Genomic DNA, 21,743 nt, shown 5'->3' on the forward strand with positions numbered 1-21,743 from the left:
AGTTTACAGTGCCCGGACTCTGCGGTTTTATTATTTATATCCAATAAGTTGCTAAACATAGAGACAAGTAATAATTAATAGTTGTGACCATTATCAGGAGGTTATCAGTGCGAACCTTCTGAAGTGAGGGAGAGTGGAGGGCGCGTTCTCAATGCTAACATAATTAAAATCTGAATTATAAAGTTTAGGTGTCCAGCAGACTACCATGTCAGCATAATCGTTAAGATTGGAGCACCTCAGTGGCAGAAGTTTATTAATAACTAAATAATCTATAATATTTCCATCCGTTTTTCGTTCGGTTTCAAGTATTTTTCACAGAGTACTTCTAAAATATCTTTAGGATAGTTTTGCTGTTCCAGTAGCGCTTCTATGTAACTTAAAGTAAACGCTAAGCGCATTTTCAGCATGCTGTTCCGTTTCTTGACACGTTCTATTTGCGCTTGCATCAAGGAATCCAGCACTTTCATCTTTGCTCGGCTTTCCCGTGCCGACACATTGTTCCGATCCCGAAGCAGCTGCTCTCTGGGTGTGCGTTTCTTTGCGTTGCTGAAGGAGCGCGCCATGTTGCTCTTGTACGTTACCGGCACGAACAACTCCGTGATGTTCAACTTCGTCAGGTTTGACATCCGCTCCGGGAGGCGAACGATCTTTTTCCTAACGATCTTAAAGGCTGGTTCGTTTGCCAATATTGTGCTGCGGGCGGTCGTGGTGTCCTCGCGGGCTTTCGCTGTTCCACTGCCACTGGAATTGGGTTCCGTTCGTTGCGGCTCGCTGGTGCTGCCGTCTACTTTCTGCGTTTCTGGGATGCAATTGACGTTTTTCTCAGCTATCGTAAAGGGTTGTTCGTTTGCCAATATAGAGCCACGGGTCGAGAAGACATCGTGAATTTCCGGTGTGCCGGAAGAATCGACTTCCGACCGTTGCGGCCCGTCGGTGCTGGGGTCTGCCTTCTTCTGTGGGGTTGACGGTTCAGCTTCAGATTGCTCCTCTCCCCTCCAGAAAGGTTTCTCAACGATCTTCTGGATAACGTTATGAAGTCTCTTTCTTTTGCACGCTCGATCAAGTGCTTGATTAGGTTTTTCGCACTGCAGATTCTTGGACAGTTTCTCGCAATTAAAATTCATTATATCGTGCATACCACCTGGTTCGAAAACAGACAATGAAACAAAAATGTTCTTCTTCTCTTTGATTTCAGGTTTCGTATTCTGCAAAAACTCGTCACTTTCTAACACTTCTGTATCCTTAGGTGCTCAAACTCCGCGGGCTTTTTACCGATAAATTATACCTAATGATGGTGGATCACATACTTTAAAACAACATTGCAAACATACCTAATTTTAAAAAATAAATTGAATACCATCCATACAAACCTTTTTTCTTTTAATGAAAATTCAGAATATTTTTTAAAAGACACTGATGATCATGACGGATTACGCCTTACGCGCCAATCGTCTATATAAGGATTGCTGACAAGAAATTCGCTATGTGCGCGAAACGGTGCTGCCACCTTTCCAAGTGTGTTCTATTTGTGAAGTCTGTGCATAGGTTTGTTAAAGAGTGAAAAGGATAGACAAAACTTTGCACCAAATCTTCACAAACTTTCCATATGGCAGTTCCATGAGAGTACAAGAGATTGATTTGTGCTTACATAGCGAATACTTATAGAAATACTCATACTCAGAGAGAGAGATACGCGGAATCAGCCATCTTGGGAGCCAATCGAGCAGCGAGAAATAGGATTGGACGATACCGTATCGATACCCGTGATATCGATACTCGAAGACCGATATTTCGATATATTTCATCGATACTTACGACGTCGATATTATGCTAAATCGATAATTTCATCCCGATACTGCTTTGATAAAGCGGGTTATTCAGCTGAAAAAATATAAACTAAAACTAGGCCAGAAAATGCTGAAGAAAGCAATATGTTAAGGATTTTTTTTCTGGTGCTGTTTGCTTTTCAGGTATCTACTAAGCTTAATTCTCAAATTTACTTTATTAGAATTGACTCTTATGCAAAACCTTGAACAATGTCACTTACATGTTTAACGCTTATTGTACGGTAAGTGCATACGATACGCGATTTTCAGCAATTCAGAACTGACCAGAGAGCACAGAGAGTGTGGAGAGTGGGCGTTGACAGCATTAACAAAGACAGCTTTTTACGCGCCATAATACCGGTGAAAGTGGCGGGGGTGGGATAGAGATCGAGAAGAGCTAGAACCGGAAAGGAGTAACTCCTGGCGGAACTCTTCAGGAATGGCCAAGAACCGCCAGTAACGACACATCACTGGATGGTTTGAGGGCTGCCGGACGAGTGAATTGAGAGTGTGGTTTGTCCCATCTCGGATAGATTGCTGTAATTACCGCAGCATAACGCTGGTCAAAGCCACCAACAGGGTGCTCTCCCAGATTGTCTTGCGTCGTCTATCCCCGGTGGCAGGAGAGTTCGTAGGGTAGTACCAGGTGGGCTTTATGGAGGCCCGTGCTACTACCGATCAAATATTTACTCTTCGGCAGGTCATCCAGATGTATCGGGAGTACAACCCATCATATTTTTGTGGATTCCTGGGCAGCATAGGATGCAGTCGGGCGCGAACAGCTGTGGCAGGTGGTGCACGAGTGCAGTTTTCCGTACAAAGAGACGTGCCCGACATAGAGCTGTTTTTATTGATTAATCTTTATGAATCCCTTTTTTGTGTAGCATTTCCTAATCCCAAGAATGCCGCCTTAAATAGTATCGATAAATCTAATATCGATGCTTCACGAACGATATATCAACGGTATCGGTAGAGCGGCGGATTTGATATTGATGTTCAATTATCGATACTTTCGGCAATTTTGCCCAATCCTTGCGAGAATTGTCAAAAGGGAGCCAATCGAACACGTATACTTTTTTCTTAAATGTTTGATTAACAAGTATTGAAATAGTTATGAAATCTACTCACGCTATTGTCACGCACCTTGAATCTTATACTCGGACACAGTGTGTATTAAGCTTTGCAATGCATTTTACACTGATTAAGTTAAAAGATATATTGCTCTATTGTGCAAAATTGATGTAAACAAAACAGAAGCGGATCATGTTGAAAACTACAGACGGTAGATAATCTACAGACGCGCAAAGAGAAAAATTACCAATTCGGCAACACTTTTTTTGTTTATTTTATTTAAACAGTTTTGGCAACCAGTAAGAATTGGCTCAATCTTCCTATAATCAGCAGTAAGTTGCGTGAATTACAGACGGTAGATAATCTACAGACGCGCAAAGAGCGTGGCATAAAACACCAATCGAACCGTCAAATCGAGACACCAAAGGAGCAAAGTAAACAAACTTGTGTTTCGTATAGGCAGGGAAGACTAAGTTTTGTAATCTACCAGAGATGTTAAAACTTTAACTATTGATTTACTAAAAACATATGGATTAGTTACCTTGGATATATCATATAATGCTTTAAAAAATTCAATTGGCTTGTTCACTTTGCAAAATATGCGTCGTAATTCGCGAAGTTCCATGGAACATACCAGGTGATTCACGCAACTTACTGCTGATTATAGGAAGATCAGGAAGATTGATCCAATTCTGACTAGTTGCCAAAACTGTTTAAATAATATAAACAAAAAAAAGTGTTGCCGAATTGGTAATTTTTCGCTTTGCGCGTCTGTAGATTATTTACCGTCTGTAGCGTGAATCACGAGATACGTTTCGTGGAACGTGCGAGTTACCACGCATATTTTGCAAATTGAACAAGCCAATTGAATTTTTTATAGCATTATATGATACATTAAGGGTGACTAATCCATATGCTGTTAGTAAATCAATAGTTTAAGTTTGAACATTTCAGGTAGATTACAAAACTTAGTCTTCCCTGTTTATACAAAATACAAGTTGTGAATACTCAATGGCATAACAGGTTTCAAGCCAGACGCTATTATAAATCGCACTGTAGAAATCACTCGACGTGGAGAAGCGCTGTGTGAACAAAGTACGTCTTACCTGTCCAAGGGTCTGCTGGAAAAGAGCCCGATACGCGAGCAATGTTGCCAATGATAATCGCGCACTGTAACAGCTTCACATGACAGCGTTGCCAACACTTTCTTCGTTAAGGGGGAACTAGAGTGACTATATATAGAGTCCTGCATGCACCTCACATACATGTATCTCACATCCTCCTCCTTCTCTAAAAAAAAGAATCCCGCTCTACTAAACCAATGCTCCTTTCAGTTCCTCTAAATATTGAGAAATTTGCAATTTCATATATTTGATCAAATTATTTGGCATATGAAAACTATTATCTCACATAAGTGGAAGCTGCAAACAAATAGACGAGACACTAGCGTTAATTCCATCGTCTATACAAAATCCGTTCAAAAAACTTGCTTCATAATTTCGCAGTTCATTGCTTCGACTCTTCGAGTATTGACTATTTAGTACGTTTAGAACAAATGTAAAAAAAACCCTACAGCAGGAAAGAAAACACCGCTCTTTGCTATCGTTAATATGAAAGATATTATATTCAAAATACTTGATTTTTTTATCGACATATTTAAATAAATGATACCAAGTAGAAGAAGCGCAGACCTCTTGAATAAGGAACATTCGAACTGGATACCTAATATATATCTGTGCACCCTACTAGTTGCCTTCAACTTATAACCTTTACGTCCCCGACGCCAAAAATGAAGGTACTTTCAGTTACACTTTTGGTTTTATCTCCACTAATTTTCAATCGATTTTTATGAAACTAGTCTTAAAAGAACCACATTAGGTTGGCCTTTAATAAAAAAAATATGCAGGTAAATTATGGTTCCATTTTCCCGGAGATATTCCAGATCGCGGTGGGATTTTTTTTGACGTCAAAAGTAACAGATGAAATAAAATTAGAAATCTGTTTAATTGACAGCGCAAAAGTTATTCATTTTATTTGTAGTCACTAATAATGACTTGTACACTATCCTGTAGAGCACTGGCTTACGCCTCACTCTCCGGAACATCCGTTGTCGATTCTACCGGAACTCAAAAGTGGTCATTTAGTATTCTCTTCAAAAATATGGCAAATGGGGTATCAAATGACAGTGTTTTTTAACACGAGCTCTGTAGTGCATATTTGGATGTATTTTGAGTCGATCTGGACATTCCGGAACATCCGGCATCGGTTCTACCGGGCCTCAAAAGTGGCCATTTGGAATTCTCTTCGAAAATATGGCAAATGGGGTATCAAATGACAGGATTTTTCAACACGAGCTCTTTATTGCAAATTTTGATGTATTTTGAGTCGATCTGGACATTCCGGAATATCCAGCATCGGTTCCACCGGAACTCAAAAGTGGTCATTTGGAATTTTTGTCGAAAATATGGCAAATGGGGTGTGAAAATGTCCAAATCGGGTCAAAATACATCCAAATGTCCACTAAAGTGCTCGAGTTGAAAAATCCTGTGATTTGATACTCCATTTGCCATATTTTCGAAGAGAATTCCAAATGACCACTTTTGAGTTCCGGTAGAACCGATTCCGAATGTTCCGGAATGTCCAGATCGACTCAAAATAGATCCAAATATGCAATAAAGAGCTCGTGTTGAAAAGGCCTGTGATTTGATACCCCATTTGCCATGTTTTCGAAGAGAATTCGAAATGGCCATTTTTGAGGCCCGGTAGAACCAATGCCGAATGTTCCGGAATGTCCAGATCGACTCAAAATACATCCAAATATGCACTACAGAGCTCGTGTTAAAAAATCCTGTCATTTGATACCCCATTTGCCATATTTTCGAAGAGCATTACAAATGGCCATTTTTGAGTTCCGGTAGAATCGACAACGGATGTTCCGGAGAGTGAGGCGTAAGCCAGCGCTCTACAGGATAGTGTACAAGTCATTATTAGTGACTACAAATAAAATGGATAACTTTTGCGCTGTCACTTAAACAGATTTCTAATTTTGTTTCATCTGTTACTTATAACGTCAAAAAAAATCCCACCGCGATCTGGAATATCTCCGGGAAAATGGAACCATAATTTACCTGCATATTTTTTCATTAAAGGCCAATCTAATGTGGTTCTTTTAAGACTAGTTTCATAAAAATCGATTGAAAATTAGTGGAAATAGAGCCAAAAGTGTAACTGAAAGTACCTTCATTTTTGATGTCGGGGACGTAAAGGTTAAAGCAGTGATCAACCACAAAACCGTGCAAAAATTCAACAATTTTCATTACATATATTTCAGGTGAAAAACGCATCAACAATTACACCTTATTCTCTATCGCTTGTCCATACTATTCTAGCTAGAACTGTAAGCAAAAAGCGGCGAATGCCTGTCACTTCTATACTGTGACACTTTTTTTGACTGGTCGCAGTGAAATATGAATGTTTGCTTATCATCATGTACGTATTCCAGCTAGTTTCATCACATCAAGAGATAGGCTCTCTCGATACAGAAACAATACGAAGCGACGGTATTGGCTGAGATTATGACATGCCACTGCATACTGGCAAATGTACAGAAAAAATGTAACCGTTTCGGTCCCTGCTCCGAATATAATATTCAAGGTGCGTGACAATAGCTTAAGTAGATTTCATAATTATTTCAATACTTGTTAATCAAACATTTAAGCAAAATTTATGCGTGTTCGATTGGCTCCCTTTTGACAATTCTCGCTGCTCGATTTGCTCCCACGATGGCTACTTCCGCGTATCTCGCACCTCTGAATAAATATTTCTAATTTCCAGTAAGGTGTATAAGTGCGTAGTAATCAGAGATTACTTTTGTAATCATTTACGAATTAATAAGGTAATCAGTAGAGTAATCAATAATATTCTTAAGTAATCATTGATAATCATGATTAATTTATACACAAGAGATTGATTACTGGTAATCAGAGGTAATCAGTAAAGTAATCAAAGGTAACTTTTTTCAAAGGTGCGAAGTAATCTTTGCTGTTGGAAACCCCTTGAATTAAGCTTTCCCTCCTTTTTTGGAGGGTAGCAGAGCAGCAGCGGATTGTAGCAGCAAGAAGTATGCAATAAACAGGTTAACAATTAAATTATACAGGTATAATTTGTCATGTTCCATATTATTCTCTTACCTTTTGCCCGAAACTGCAAAACTGATGAACCATTTTTCTCCTGCCTCAAAGTGTCACATTTGACATAAAGGGAATCGAGCGAAAAATGAAGACTGGTTCTGTTCAATTTCTGCCAGGCATCCGACTTTTTCGTAAGCGGGAAATGTCAGCAATCTATATATACAGGGTGCTCCCCCTTCGATGTCGGTATCAAAACATTGAATGACTTTAGAAAAAACAACCGATTTGTAGTAGTAATGCATTTTTATTGATGTAGGACTACGTCTTACGGCAAGTTTTGCGATAGGGTGTCATTCCAAAAAATCGAAAAATGCGAGTGTCACGAAAAATGAAAGGTTTTGAGCGCTAATAGCTCAGCGGTTTTCCAATCGATTTTCAATATTCTTACACCAATCGATTGGAAAATCTTCTAAGAATTGAACCAAATAAAGAAAAGTGTGGATTCTTGATGTTGAACTATTGAAAAATTGAAAATAATGAACCTATGTTTTACCAGAATTCTCGCTTCGTGATTGGTTGTTGGAAATGACGTCATCAAAGTAGAAACGCGTTTTCACGCTCCGGCTTATAATTCATACAATTTTCAATAGATTTCCAAGATATTTACACCAATTGATCGGGAAATCGATTGAAAATATTGAAAATATGGAATACTATTGATTTTGTTTTTGAAATTGAATTTGAAAAATTGTTGTTTTTGAATTGATTTTGAAAATTTGAATTATTTTCATATTTTTGCCTTCCCTCGTCAGTGCTTCCCTAGCACGGATGACAGAAATATATACGATATAAGCTATGGGTTAAGCTTCCTTATGATTGTATTTAATTTACGCCCTATAGAATCCGATCGAAAATTGTTGAGCTTCAGCTGTTGCTGCTTCCCACGGATAAGACAACGAAGACATGCAAATTCACCAAGCGAGATGTTGGAGCTGGAGCACTCAATGATCGCTGCCGTGATGGAATATCTGGCAACAGGAGTTCTGGAATTGGGAGGACAAATGCTGCTCGCGACAACGAAACGATCAGAATTATCGTCACTTGCAGCTGGCCATCCGTAACAACGAAGAGTTGAACAAATTGCTGTCCCGTGTCACCGCTGCTATGAGAAGTGTCTTTTCGAACTTTTTTGTTGCTGCCCAAGAAGGCGGAAAAGAAGGCTTAAATTTCCAGCATATCACGTTGAAAAACCGTTCTTTTAAGAACGAAACATTTGTTCATGAAGATTTGAGGAATTTTCACTCACTGATTTTAATTCTATTTAATTTAAATTGATCTGATCGTTCGCTTCTTATCAAATAATTTTGACCGATCACCTCGTGGTTTTGTTCGCTTGTTGCTGGTGGTTCATTTCGTTGCCGTGATGGCATAGGTGGCTGCTGAAGTCCTGGAATTGGCAGGAAATATGCTGCTCGCGACAACAAAACGACCAGAAGCATCCCACGTCACTTGCAGCTGGCCACTTGGAGTGGTATTTCATCGTGATTCAGGACCATACACGAACGGTTTCGTTGATCGCATAGCTGCTGAGGCTTTCCGGTTGGTCCGTTGCAACAAGCCGTGCCTGGTTTGCGGTTTCGGTTATCGGTATTCCAATTTACCGAACAGAGAATTACGTTAGGTGCGTTAGTGCAAGTTTATTGCAAGCTGGAGTTATGATAATCAAACAATTGGTCCTTTTAAGGGCCACACAACGATTGAAGAGTTTATTATATTTTCTTGCCCAGTTAATACCGTAAAAACACAGGCAACGAGGGAAAAGTTGAATTTTTCGCCATTGCGGACGACCAACAAATGACGGAAATAAGTTTTCTGGTCACGGGCGACATTTTCTGCGACTTCCAAAACGTCTGCAGGTTGTAAATGCTTTATCAGTGTTCTTTTGTAAGCCGCAGAAAAGTTGCGCAAAATTTCAACTTCTTGAAAACTCGCGCGTACCGTCTACCGATTACTAGAGGAAAATCACTATTCAACGTAGAAACATATAAAAATTTATTTACTTATTTATTTACTGGTTTAGTTACTGACTTGGTTTCGTTTTAATAAAATATATTCAATATATTCAATGGATATAACTCCAAAATCGGTTGAGGATTGAATGTATACAATGTTTCTACTTTGATAAACGTTACGTTTACGTATGTAGCTTGTATACATAAAGAATCGTATTATTACATACATGGATAGGGGAAGGGCGGTAAAGACGGACACCTTAAGGTAAAGACTCAATATCTACTCAAATATAACTGTATTGATCCCAATTTTCGTATAAACTGAACCTTTAAGTCTCTGTCTAATAAAGTTACAACGTGTGCTGGAAAATTTCTTCCAAAATTTATGCTTTTTTTAATATTATAAACATCATGTATAAATCAGAGTTTCTGCGCATGGGCGGGAAAGACGGACACTTGATATGGGAAAGACGGACACTCGCAAAAAGGTGTCACGCGTCGTTGAATTATCAGTATTAAGAAAAATTAACATATTTCATCATGTATTTAGGAAAGAATTGGTTTGGGAAAACCCCCTTCCCGATCCCCCCTTTGAGCGAGAAAATAGAATGGTTTCCTTCAATATTTTAATTGGTGACGAATTAATCGTTTCTAAAAGTTGGCTCATTCCAACTGTTATATGACTTCTGGTTACTTTTACATAAATAATATGTAAGTATTTGCAATATTAAATCGTTGTTAGGTAAAATGGGTTCAAAATATGTGTGTCCGTCTTTCCCGACTTGGATACCATTTTTTCAAACTTCAATAACTTTTTACTGAATATTCAAAAATTCACTAGGTTTCCAAAGGATATTCAGTGAAAGATCGAACTAACGCAATGTCGTCGGTTTAGCATGAATATGTTGTTTTTTAACGATTTACCAGCTATTTTCTTCACGCACAAAATTACATCGGTTAGCATATATACGCATTTTTTCTTTGTTTTGCTTATAAATTTGTCAGCTACGCTGCTAAAATTCGGCAGTATAGTTCAAAAGTGTTAATTCAATCTATAGAAACATTTCCCATCATTGATTTGCTTCAAAAAATTCTTGTTTATGAAATATGAAAAGTGTCCGTCTTTCCCGCAGTGTCCGTCTTTACCGCCCTTCCCCTACATCCTACTATCGCTACAAAGATACTTACGTGGTCCTACGTCACCTATGCGGTCGTGTCTTGTGCACAACTCCTCTGTTTTTTTTGTATTGGATTGCTATAGAATTTGAACATGTGGTTCATTATGCAATACTTGTTGACTCACTCTTCCCATCTATTGGGTAACAGTGAGACAAAATTACACCTTCACATTTGTAGTTATAACTAATTTAGTTAATAACCTAAACCACTGAAACTTTCGCTCACACAACTTGAAGGATAGAAGGACCTTTCAGATGGATTCAGGAGCTCGTTGGATGCTATAATCAAAATTGGATTGGATATTTAGAGCTTTTATGAGTGTACATTTGCTTGAATTCGGCTTCCAAATATAATTTGGCTTATATTTTTTCAATTAACCATTTTTTAAACGTTATTATCAACGATTGGAGCACCGCAAATGGAATTCGGCTGCAAACCCCATGATATATCATACTTTCATATAGGTATAGAGTGGTCACGTATTTTGGACAGTGCGTTACGCGTACTTTATTTGGAACACTTTCATTTGATTTTGAATCAACACGGTTTTTATCTACGACGATTTTGGAATTACATGCAAAGCAAAGCCATGGGTACAGACTTCGTAGAATGTTATTAGAGATTACAGAGACAATTACGAGGCGATAGTGTATCTATCCTACTGTGTCTATAGCACCCCAACCGAGATTCGAACATACCTTAAAGGCGATTTTTAAATTTTTTACACCCCACATACCCCCTTTTCATTTTTAGTAAAAAATACTTGTGTGTATAAGCGTACCGAGCGTTACGCTTTACCGATAAGCCTACCTACTAAGTCGGTACGTAATTTTTCTCGAGCTCTACCTGAAATACTCAACGATGAAATACTCAACTCAATCGTTAGTGTCGATAGTGGCCAGTCGACAGTCAGTCAGGTTTGATACTGCAAACGTGAAGGTGCAAATTAAAAACTGGCTATAAACATTTAACTATTTGTTATACTGTGCAAGTTATTCAACTTCCAAGTTACTGTGTTAAATACTCGTGAATATAGGTGTTGTTCCTGTAAATTGGTACCAACTGTATTCATCACCGTCGCCGGCTATTTTTTGCTGTATATACGTAGGGTAAGCGTCGATAGTGTATTCAGCTTTTTACAAGCCAAAATGGCGGACAGTGTTCGTAAACAGAAATGTCAAAAACTGTTATAATACGAACGCGGATTATGCGTTCCGCCATCATGGCTTGTAAAGAGCGTGATATTATTATTAGGTTAAGTTTGACTAGTTTTGTTTGCTGGAAACATCCTGGTAAACCAGAGCTTTTTTTTTTTTGAATCAGAGAAATCATAAATTTAGAAACTCAATCAAGCAAAATTTTTGCGCTTTGCGTTTTTTTATTAACATCGATTTCGTATTAATTGCCGTATAAGAAAATTGTCAGTTTGTGATATTTTTTTCGGTAGAATTGTAATTGCTCACTTGTTTAGATTTTCTCTTATGCTAGTTGCAAGTTTTGTGCATTTCACCGTACCAACATCAAGAGAATAAAATGTCCACCTTTCCGCGTGCGTAATGGCGGCTAGTGGGTACAACTTGCGGAAAACTTTAACATGCCTTTGGCAACTTTATTCACGTCAAGTTGTTATTTTCACCCTTGAGAACGTTGTTGTAGAACTTTCAACCGTACGCGAGCGGAGTTCCAAAAAGCAAATAAACATTGTCGAAAAGTGTACCCGCTAGCCGCCATTAAGCACGCGAAAAGTATTTACGCGCAATCCATAACGTTTTCCAAATTGTATCTATGCCATCCATTTGTAATTCACGGTTAGCACGGGTAGGGAATACTTTGAAGCTGTGCGTGTATCAAACCTGCAAGAAAATGTAAAAATTCAAAATGGAGTTGAAAGGGGTTGTTCTAAAGAAACTGACTAAAGAAAAGACATTGGAGCTCAGTCACTCACGGCCTCCTGTCATCATTAAACCTGATTTGCTCAACGATGATTGTTGTGCGTGACTCTGTTCAAAGTTGCTAGGAAAAGTTCGAACAATATTTTTTTCGAGTTCAACATTTAGGCGATTTTATGAACTGTACGATACAAATTTGATTGCCTGGTGTTTTCGTTAGGCAGCACGGATCGATTTCGTGATGATACGATGATATTTGTTGCCGTTTGCTTGCAGTCATTATTTTCTGCCGCGTTCATCGACTGATACTCCGCAAGTTTTCGAGCAAAAGATTCAGAAGGTTTCATCGAGATTCATGCGCACTTGGTTTCGACGAATGGAATATGAGTTCCTATGTCAGTTCTTTAGTCAGTTTCTTTAGGTTCCATCTATAGAGCTTCTAAATTTTTGTTTCAGAATAGTGAGTTCCTCATCTGTAATGTACAGCCTCTCTGTATCGCATCTTTTGAAGTGACACTCTTGCTTGTGTCGCTCGGCCATAGTTAAACTGCCCAGCGCGAATATGAATACCTACCCAAGTAGCACTTGTAACTAATCATAAAAATAAAAAAATACAAAAAGGTTGCACAGCAGTTACATTTAGGATACTTGTAACGAGTTAGGTTACATAAAATTAAAAATAGTTACTTTTTAGTTTTCTAGTGACAAAAATCTCAAAAAGTTACCAGGTAGTTACCAAATGACCAAATTGAAACCTTTTTTTCGAACTGTCAACAACTTGGTCGTCGCAAAACAGTTACCTTTCAGTTACGAGTTACCAAATAGTTATCAAGTGACACAAATGAAACCTTTTTCCAAACTGTCATCAACTTGCTGATCGCAAAACAGTTAATTTTCCGTTACGAGCAGTTACGAAGTCAAAAAAAGTCGGCTAGTAACATTTTCGCAACAATTTGTTCACTGTTCCTTGTAAACACAACGGATTAAGGAAAAACTAGACCTGAAGAATATTGCTAATGGTAAAGATAAACAATTGGTACACGGGTTGTGAAATGCTCTTGTAAATGCGTTTATTTACTTAATTGATGGTACTTGGAATCTTCTCCGCCCAGACATTGGTATTAAGTAAACAAATGATGATTATTCTCAAACGTCAAAACGATCAAGTTACATCAAAACGAAACCGGCAATGAAAATAGGTTACAGTGTAACTTAGAAATGACGACATAAGAAATAAGTGACTACAACAGATTTAATATTGGTTACCGTATAACCGATACCGTAACCAGGTCGAAGGCTAAGGTTACGTACAACTAGAATGTAACTGAAATGTAACCTTCTATGATTAACACTGGTGGTAACTGTTTTATTCAAACTGAAACTATTCTTTGATATTAAATTAACACTTTCTTTTCACAACAATCACTAAAAATACCTTTTCCCGATATCAACAATGTGAACAATGAACAATGGCTGCTTAAAATCATTTCATGCAATATGCCGAAAACGATACAAAACTTCAAGGACGATGGTGTAGTAGTTAGAACCAAAGGCAAAATGGCTATGAATTTTACTGTGATAGAAGTGATAGCGAAAACAACTTGATTTTTAATGGTTTCTAGGTGAATGCTCCACTAATTCATTATTGCTAAGAATAAATTTAAAAAATCAAAAAATTTAAATTTAAATTTTTATATTTGATTTACAAAACATCAATTTTTCAACGAAGTAAGTAACGAAAAGCTATATTAAATAAGAGCGCGTGAATTTTTCAAAGCTAGAATCATGCATTTCACCATAAATTTGAAACTGCATTAAAATTTGTGTTGAAATAATAATTTATACACTCTTCTATATTCAACAGTTAAATTTACTGCTTGACGTTGACAGCCATAGATTGAAATAATAAACCTGCTACATTTTCGCTATGCAATAAAAGTTACAAGATAACTAATTTGCCACCAATTGAAAGTCAATTTACAGTTTATGTGTAACTTCAATAGTAACCATTTTGTAACTATACATGTTACATATTGGTTATTGAGTAACTGTTAATGCAACCAGATTTAGTTACATAAGTTGCGCTATTTCGGTTACACAACTGTTATATTTTAGGTTACTGTAACCGAAGTTTTACATTTAAATTTGTCGCATATCAGCCGCTGCGACTCAATTGTGACAACGTGTGCTACTTGGGTAGAGTAGGGTAACCAACGTATTTTGGACCCCATCAGCAGCTGTACAAAATTTGGACACTTACAGCCAAATCAAATGGAAGTGTCCAAATTATGTACAGTTGCTGAAGGGGTTCAAAATAAGTTGGTTACCCTACAGCTAAGAAAGTATATTTCGTCTATATTAACAAGTATTAAACTTCCCCACAGTATAGCATTATTGCGTTTTTCTAATCTAAACTGTTTTCGCAGATAAAATACTCAAATAAAAGTGCAAATTGACATGGCAATGGATCCGTCGAGAACAGAAAACGAGGAAGACAAGTGGGGCAATTTGAACGCATTGGTGTCAGTCTGTTCGGACGAATACGAGAAGACTTTGTTAAAGGATATGCAGCTTGAAAACGACAAACGCAAAGCAGAAACAATGGATAAAAATAATGGCGACGATGGGACCGAACGAGATGAAAATTTTAACCGTTATGCTACCGTTAAGGTTGAAAACCGATCAGCCGTTCCGTCGGATGAACCGGGCAATAGCATGAACGTATGGCCCAGCACTTCAACCTTCAAGTGGCCAGTAGAGAGCGGCTCGGTTCCGCAGCAATCAAAACGTTTCGCTGCATCAGCCACGTCCACACCCGGTGCAACCGTTCGCGTTATACCGAGTGTTGCCAGCAATATGAATGTCCAAGTTCCGGCACTCTTATCAGGGTTTAGCTCTCAACAGGCTGGAATTCAAAGTATGAATGCAAATCATTTGATCGCGCAACCCTGTTTACCCGGGCCTAGCCCTCAGCTACCTTACGACTATATGATTGATCCTCGTAATGTTGTGCACGGTCCTGTAGTGGATCCTAGTTATTACGCCACTCGGAATGATAATCGTTTCTCGGCTCCGCCGGCGGAAGCTATTAGTGAAGCAGTCAAACACTGGAAAGCAAATGGCGGTACTTGGGATCCGCAGCCAAACCAACGAATTCTTATTTCAAGGACAGAGGGTGGAAGCCTTCGTTTGACTCGCGAGACACTGGAAGATCGCTTGCCCGGGTCAAGCTCTCAGCGATCTTTACAGCTACCTGGTATTTTCTATTATATAGATGGAACTTGCTACCATGCTGTAGCCGCGCCAGATGAACATCATGGCTGTTATTTGGTCCCTCAACACTATTTTACAGGGCCTAACTATGAGCACCCTTACTACGTAGTTATGGATGCAAATAATCAACGTGTTGTGTACGCTCATGATCAAAATTTTAACCGTGTTCTAGCCCCACTGGCTACACGAGATGTAAATCGGTTCCCGACGCCGCCGAATGAAGATGAGAACGCTACAAACAATGAAACTGATCCTTCAGCTCGTCGTCGTCCGGCGAATGAACATGACATCTCTATAAATATTCAACCCGGTCCTTCAGGTCTTCGCGGCCCGGCGTTAGATACCGGATCGGATGGCATCGGATCGGTTCCGTCATTAACATCTGGTAGACGTCTTCATTCAAGTCCGGATTTGACCACATTTGCAAGCCACCAGATATCGGAAGATGGTTCGCCCGGTACTAACCCTCGACAATTTGACCAAGTATATATGGACGTAAGGCGCAACAGCAGTGGGGCGTCCGCTCAAGAAGAAAATGGCGACCGCTCACCACTATCGACGAATGAAAGCGGTGTAATTGACGAAATGTGGTGTTCAGAGATGAAATCAATAGCAGAAACAGCCGCATTATCGCAACTCGCAACCGGCAGTGAGTTTATTGAGGGAAATTTTTCCCGTTACACGACCGCTGGAAATTATTCAGATTCAACGACTTCGGCGGATGATAGCGATACCGATAGCCATAATGACAGTATTAGTAATAACGATAATGTAATTGACGAACGCTGGATGTCAACCAGCTGGTCTGTCGCGGAATCAGGTACCGGCTCGAAATCATCGAAACACGCAAAACGATCGGCTAAGTCAGTTTCATCTGGCGGCAGTTCTTCGCTAGTAGATCAGATAATGCAAGGACGTATGGCCGGACCTAAGTACAATAAAAATATGGCCCGTAAGTTCCCCGGCATAGAAAACCGCTCGCCGAGGAAGCAAGCTATCCGAGAAAAGAACACTTTAGCTGCCAGACAAAGCCGAGCGAAACAACGCAACTTGAAGGAAACTCAACAAATTCAAATTGCCGTAACACGCGGCAAGATCCATCGTGAGAAGCAACGCGTAGCCGCCAATGTTGTTTACGCCAACTTGCTACACAGAAAACTTGACATCTGTCGTGAGAACTTGTTCTTGCCGGAGGAGCAAAGATTCGAAGACTTCGAAGGTAACCAAATATCAACTGTCTACCGAGTAAAAGCAGGTTGGATCGAAAATTAATATTGTTGCCGGAAATTGGTCGAATTGACTTACATTTGGTTAACTAATCTAAATTAGTGCTTTTTAAACATTTTTAATAGTTTTAGGTCATAATTTATTTGGTTTCAGAAATGTTCATCATTTCATCCATAGATGACCTTGAAATGCGGTCATACATGTATATTAATATTTTTTGAAACGATGGTTCTACAATTGATGAAGGGACGGTAGGGAAAGAAATGAAAATTTTTTGGTGAAGGTGGGGAAGAGCGGAAAGGAAGGGGGGGGGGTATTGGTAGCTATGCTTGACAAGTAGTCATTTTGACTCCTACCTTTTGTCCAATACTGGAAGGTGCATGAGTCGAACCAAGCTGTAATCTGAGATTACAACCGGATTCGAACCCACAACACCCGGCAGGGCATGTGGTTCGCTGGTACTTATACCTTTGAACCATAGAGGCGCTGGACCATAAGTACCAGCGAACCACACGCCCTGGCGGGTGTTGTGGCTTCAAATCCGGTTGTAATCTCAGATTACAGCTTGGTTCGACTCATGCACCTTCCAGTATTGGACAAAAGGTAGGAGTCAAAATGACTACTTGTCAAGCATAGCTACCAATACCCCCCCCCCCTTCCTTTCCGCTCTTCCCCACCTTCACCAAAAAATTTTCATTTCTTTCCCTACCGTCCCTTCATCAATTGTAGAACCATCGTTTCAAAAAATATGAAGTGAAGGAGTTGAAGCCCACCGACAATTATGTCCGTTCATCGAACACAAAAAGCAAAGCCATGGGTTTATACCGTCTTTAGACATTACCCTTCTTTATCGACAGACTTCGCAGCCGGCTGTTAGAGTACAAGAAAATTACGGGGCCAGTGCAACAATCCTACTGACTCTAACTAGCAAGCACCGCCTAGCCGAGATTCGAACATAAGACGACTGGCTTGTTAGACCAGCGTCGTACCTCGAAGCTAACTGGGCGGCGCCCAGTCATCGAACACAAGGCCAGTGAAAACAATGGGAGCACCGAGTGCTAATATAAAGTGCTACCGTTGTAATGGCGAAGGTCACGTAGCTGCCAATTGTTTTGAGAAGAATGCCGGTAAATCACACGCGAATTTCGAATGTTTCCGCTGCAATCAAAAAGGCCGCATCGCTAAAAATTGTGGAAAATCAGGAACGAAGCAATATCCTCGGGTAATGCAAGAGATTCGTCAGTCAAGTAACTTTGTAAAATCCGTAAAAATTGGTAATCACGAGTTGGATGCCTTTTATGACTGTGGGTCAGCAGTGACAACGATTAAGGAGAGCTGCAGATGTATACTGAATTCCATCGAGCCATGTGATATCTCGTTGGTTGGCTTCGGTGGCAATAAAGTGGTGATTCGTGAGAAGAGCGTCGAATCGATCAAACTAGACGGAATGGCACTAGAGACGGAAGTGTATGTGGTACCGAATAAAGTGCAAGCTAATTCGATGATCATCGGAAGAGATATTTTTGATCGAGAAGATATTCGTTTCGTAAAGGAAAATGGAAGTGTGCGTATTGAAAAAGTAGTGGTGCAAAAATCTAATGTGGCTAAAGAAACTGACTAAAGAAGTGACAGGTAACTCATTTTCCGTTCGTCGAAACCAAGTGCGCATGAATCTCGATGAAATCTTCTGAATCTTTTGCTCGAAAACTTGTGGAGTATCAGTCGATGAACGCGGCAGAAAATAATGACTGCAAGCAAATGGCAACAAATTTCATCGTTTCATCACGAAATCGATCCGTGCTGCCTAACGAAAACACCAGGCAATCAAATTTGTATCGTACGGTTCATAAAATCACCTAAATGTTGAACTCGAAAAAATATTGTTCGAACTTTTCCTAGCAACTTTGAACAGAGTCACGCACAACAATCATCGTTGAGCAAATCAGGTTTAATGATGACAGGAGGCCGTGAGTGACTGAGCTCCAGTGTCTTTTCTTCAGTCAGTTTCTTTACCTGAATCGGTTAGTTGGTGGACGATTGTTTACGGCTGTTGATTTGTTTAGGGGTTACCACCAAATCCAACAATTTTAGAAATGTACTAAATTTAAATATGTCGATTGATACTATTAAGGAAAAACTTAGGCTATTTCTGAGAGGTCAATTACATGTACACTAAAACCTCTGCATTTTATATTATTTTGTATTTGTTATTATATTTTATATTTGTATCCTTATATTAGATGACGGGCAAAGCCCATATATCTTGACAATAAATAAAATCCCAATTGCTGACAGTAGCAGAAAGTTTACGGCGTTTTCAACATCATTTGGCCACTTCGAATATCGGAAAATGCCCTTCGGATTGTGCAACGGTAGTGCAGTTTTCCAAAGAATGATCGACGCTGTTATTGCACCCCTGCGTTCGATTGGTTTCGTAGCATATCTCGATGATGTAACTTTCGGCGGCTACGATGTGGATGATGTGCTAAGCAAATTCGAAGCTTTGTTGAAGAGATTAGCTGATTGTGGACTGACAGTGAACTTACAGAAAACTCAATTCACGAAAACTACCGTGAATTTTCTGGGCCATGAAGTTAGCGAAGGAGAAATTAGGCCTGGAACGGAAAAAATTTTAGCGATCAGCGAATTCCCTGTACCAGTGAATGTACGCAACGTATGAGAATTTCTGGGTTTAGCAAACTATTTTCGGAGATTTGTGAAAGAATTTAGCATTATAGCTGAACATCTGACCCGGTTGACGAAAAATGAAGTGGTGTTCGTGTGGGGTGATGCTCAACATGCTGCTTTTCAAAGTCTAAAGGAAGCATGGATGAGTCGCCCAGTCGTTGTTATGTTCGATTCAAACCGGAATATTGAATTGCATACGGATGCCTGTTCGCATGGGCTATCAGGCATATTGCTCCAGCAAATGGAGGATGGTTTACATCCTATTAGCTACTTTAGCAGAAAAACGTCGGAAGTAGAGTGCCAGAAATACAGTTACGAATTAGAGGCCTTAGCTGTAGTCGAATCGGTGGAGAGATTTCGGAAATACCTGTTGGGAAGACATTTTGTAATTGTCACGGATTGTGAAGCGGTGAAGAAAACGGTAGCGAAAAAGATCATGTTACCCGTCGTAGGAAAGTGGTTGCTGAAATTGCAAGAATACGACTACGAGTTAGTGCATAGAAAGGGCGACAAAATGCAACATGCAGATTGTCTGAGCAGAAATCCAGTATTTGAGCCGGAAGCCGACGAACCAGAACCTGTATTAGCACACGTGATGGAGGTGAACATTAAAGAAGATCACTGGATAAAACTGTTGCAGAGAGAAGATCCGAAGCTATTCGAAATTACAAAGATTCTAACGAAAACCCCGGTTGATAATCGGGACAAGTAGATTCATAAAGAATACGCTCTTAAGGATGAAGGTGTTATGCGGAAGTGTAAGGATGGCTTGAAGTGGGTTGTGCCCACACGTGCTCGTTGGCGAATTGCTCAAAATTACCACGACGATCTGGGGTACAAAGGAGTCGAGAAAGTTTTGGAAGTGATACGCAAAGTATTTTGGTTTCGTCGAATGAGACATTATCTAAAGCGATATATTGGGTCATGTGTGCACTGTGCGTATGTAAAAGCTAAAGGTGGAGCGAAAGAGGGCCTGCTGCATCCAATAGAGAAAGTTGCAGTGCCCTTTGACACAATTCATGTAGATCATCTTGGTCCGTTTATTCGATCGTCGCAACTGAATGAATTCATCATTGTCCTGGTGGATGGATTCACAAAATATGTCGTGCTGAAAGCGGTGCGCAACACGAAGACAGGTCCAGTCATCCAGATGCTGAACAAAGTTTTCGCCATTTTTGGAAAACCGCGACGCATAGTCTCTGATCGCGGAACAGCCTATACTTCGAAAGAATTCGGAAACTTTTGTGTCGAGTCGGGTAACGCACGTGAAAGTCGCCGTTGGAACGCCTCGCGCCAATGGTCAAGTCGAGAGAGAAAATAGAAACGTTCTTGATGCCGTGAAGTGTATGGTGAAGAATGACGATAAAAGCTGGGATAGGCATCTTCGTATGATACAATGGGGGATCAATACCATGATCAATGACTCGACGAAAGTATCTCCACATACGTTGCTTTTCAACTACAGTCCTCGGGATATAGTGCGAAATCAACTGCTGATGATGTTTAATACGAAAATCCCAGATGGACAGTCGGAAGCCATTAAGCATTTGGTATCCTCTAGAATCGGAAAGGAGCAGCAGAAGCAGAAATTTATTACGACAAAGCGAGACGTCAGACACGGAAGTATTGTGAAGGAGATTAGGTACTTGTGGAAAAGGATCCGCAAGCAACTGGATTCAGCAAGAAGCTTGAGCCGCGCTTCAAGGGGCCGTATATAATCCAAGAGGTTCTTGGAAACGATCGATATCTAATTGCGGATGTTCCGGGAGTCCAACTAACGCAGAAAAAGACATCCACAATCTTTGCAGCTGAACGAATGAAGCCGTGGATGGTCAACGCGTCGGTAGAGAACAGCGATGAAAGGAGTTCCAGTTCGGATAGCTCTGATGAGTGAATTTATCGCCGAGGCGGGATAAACGCTGAGGTGTCCGTTGTGACCAATTTGTTAAAATTATTTTGATATCCTTCTAATGAACCACCCTAATACTCGATCTCATGATTACCTTTATATTATACCTATATATCTTTATACAAAAAGCATCATTATAGCGTCTATCGAACAATTCGGTTGTATATTCGTCTTGATCCGAAAGTCTCAGATTGAATGCCGTTTACACATGTTTGTGGAAAAGTGAGAAATTTTAATTACCGTGGACCCCCGTTCGTTTGACCGTTTTTAATCTGAACACTTTTTAATTTGAACACCGTTGGTTTGCACGACGTGCAAATTAAAAATGGTTCAAACCTAGGGCAGGACGTGCCAAGTGTCAACCGCGGCGTTGACCCAATTTCTGATTGGCTGTAAACGACGATCAACCGTTGACTGAAATATATAACGCAGTATCGCTTTCAGTGTTGCTGAAACTCATTAGAGGGAATACGACAATAAGTTATTATTTCTGAATTTTGATTTCTCTTGTATTCTGCAGTTCTATAGTTGGTTCTATA

This window comes from Sabethes cyaneus, chromosome 2 (genome assembly GCF_943734655.1).
Source record: "Sabethes cyaneus chromosome 2, idSabCyanKW18_F2, whole genome shotgun sequence".
NCBI lineage: Eukaryota > Metazoa > Arthropoda > Insecta > Diptera > Culicidae > Sabethes > Sabethes cyaneus.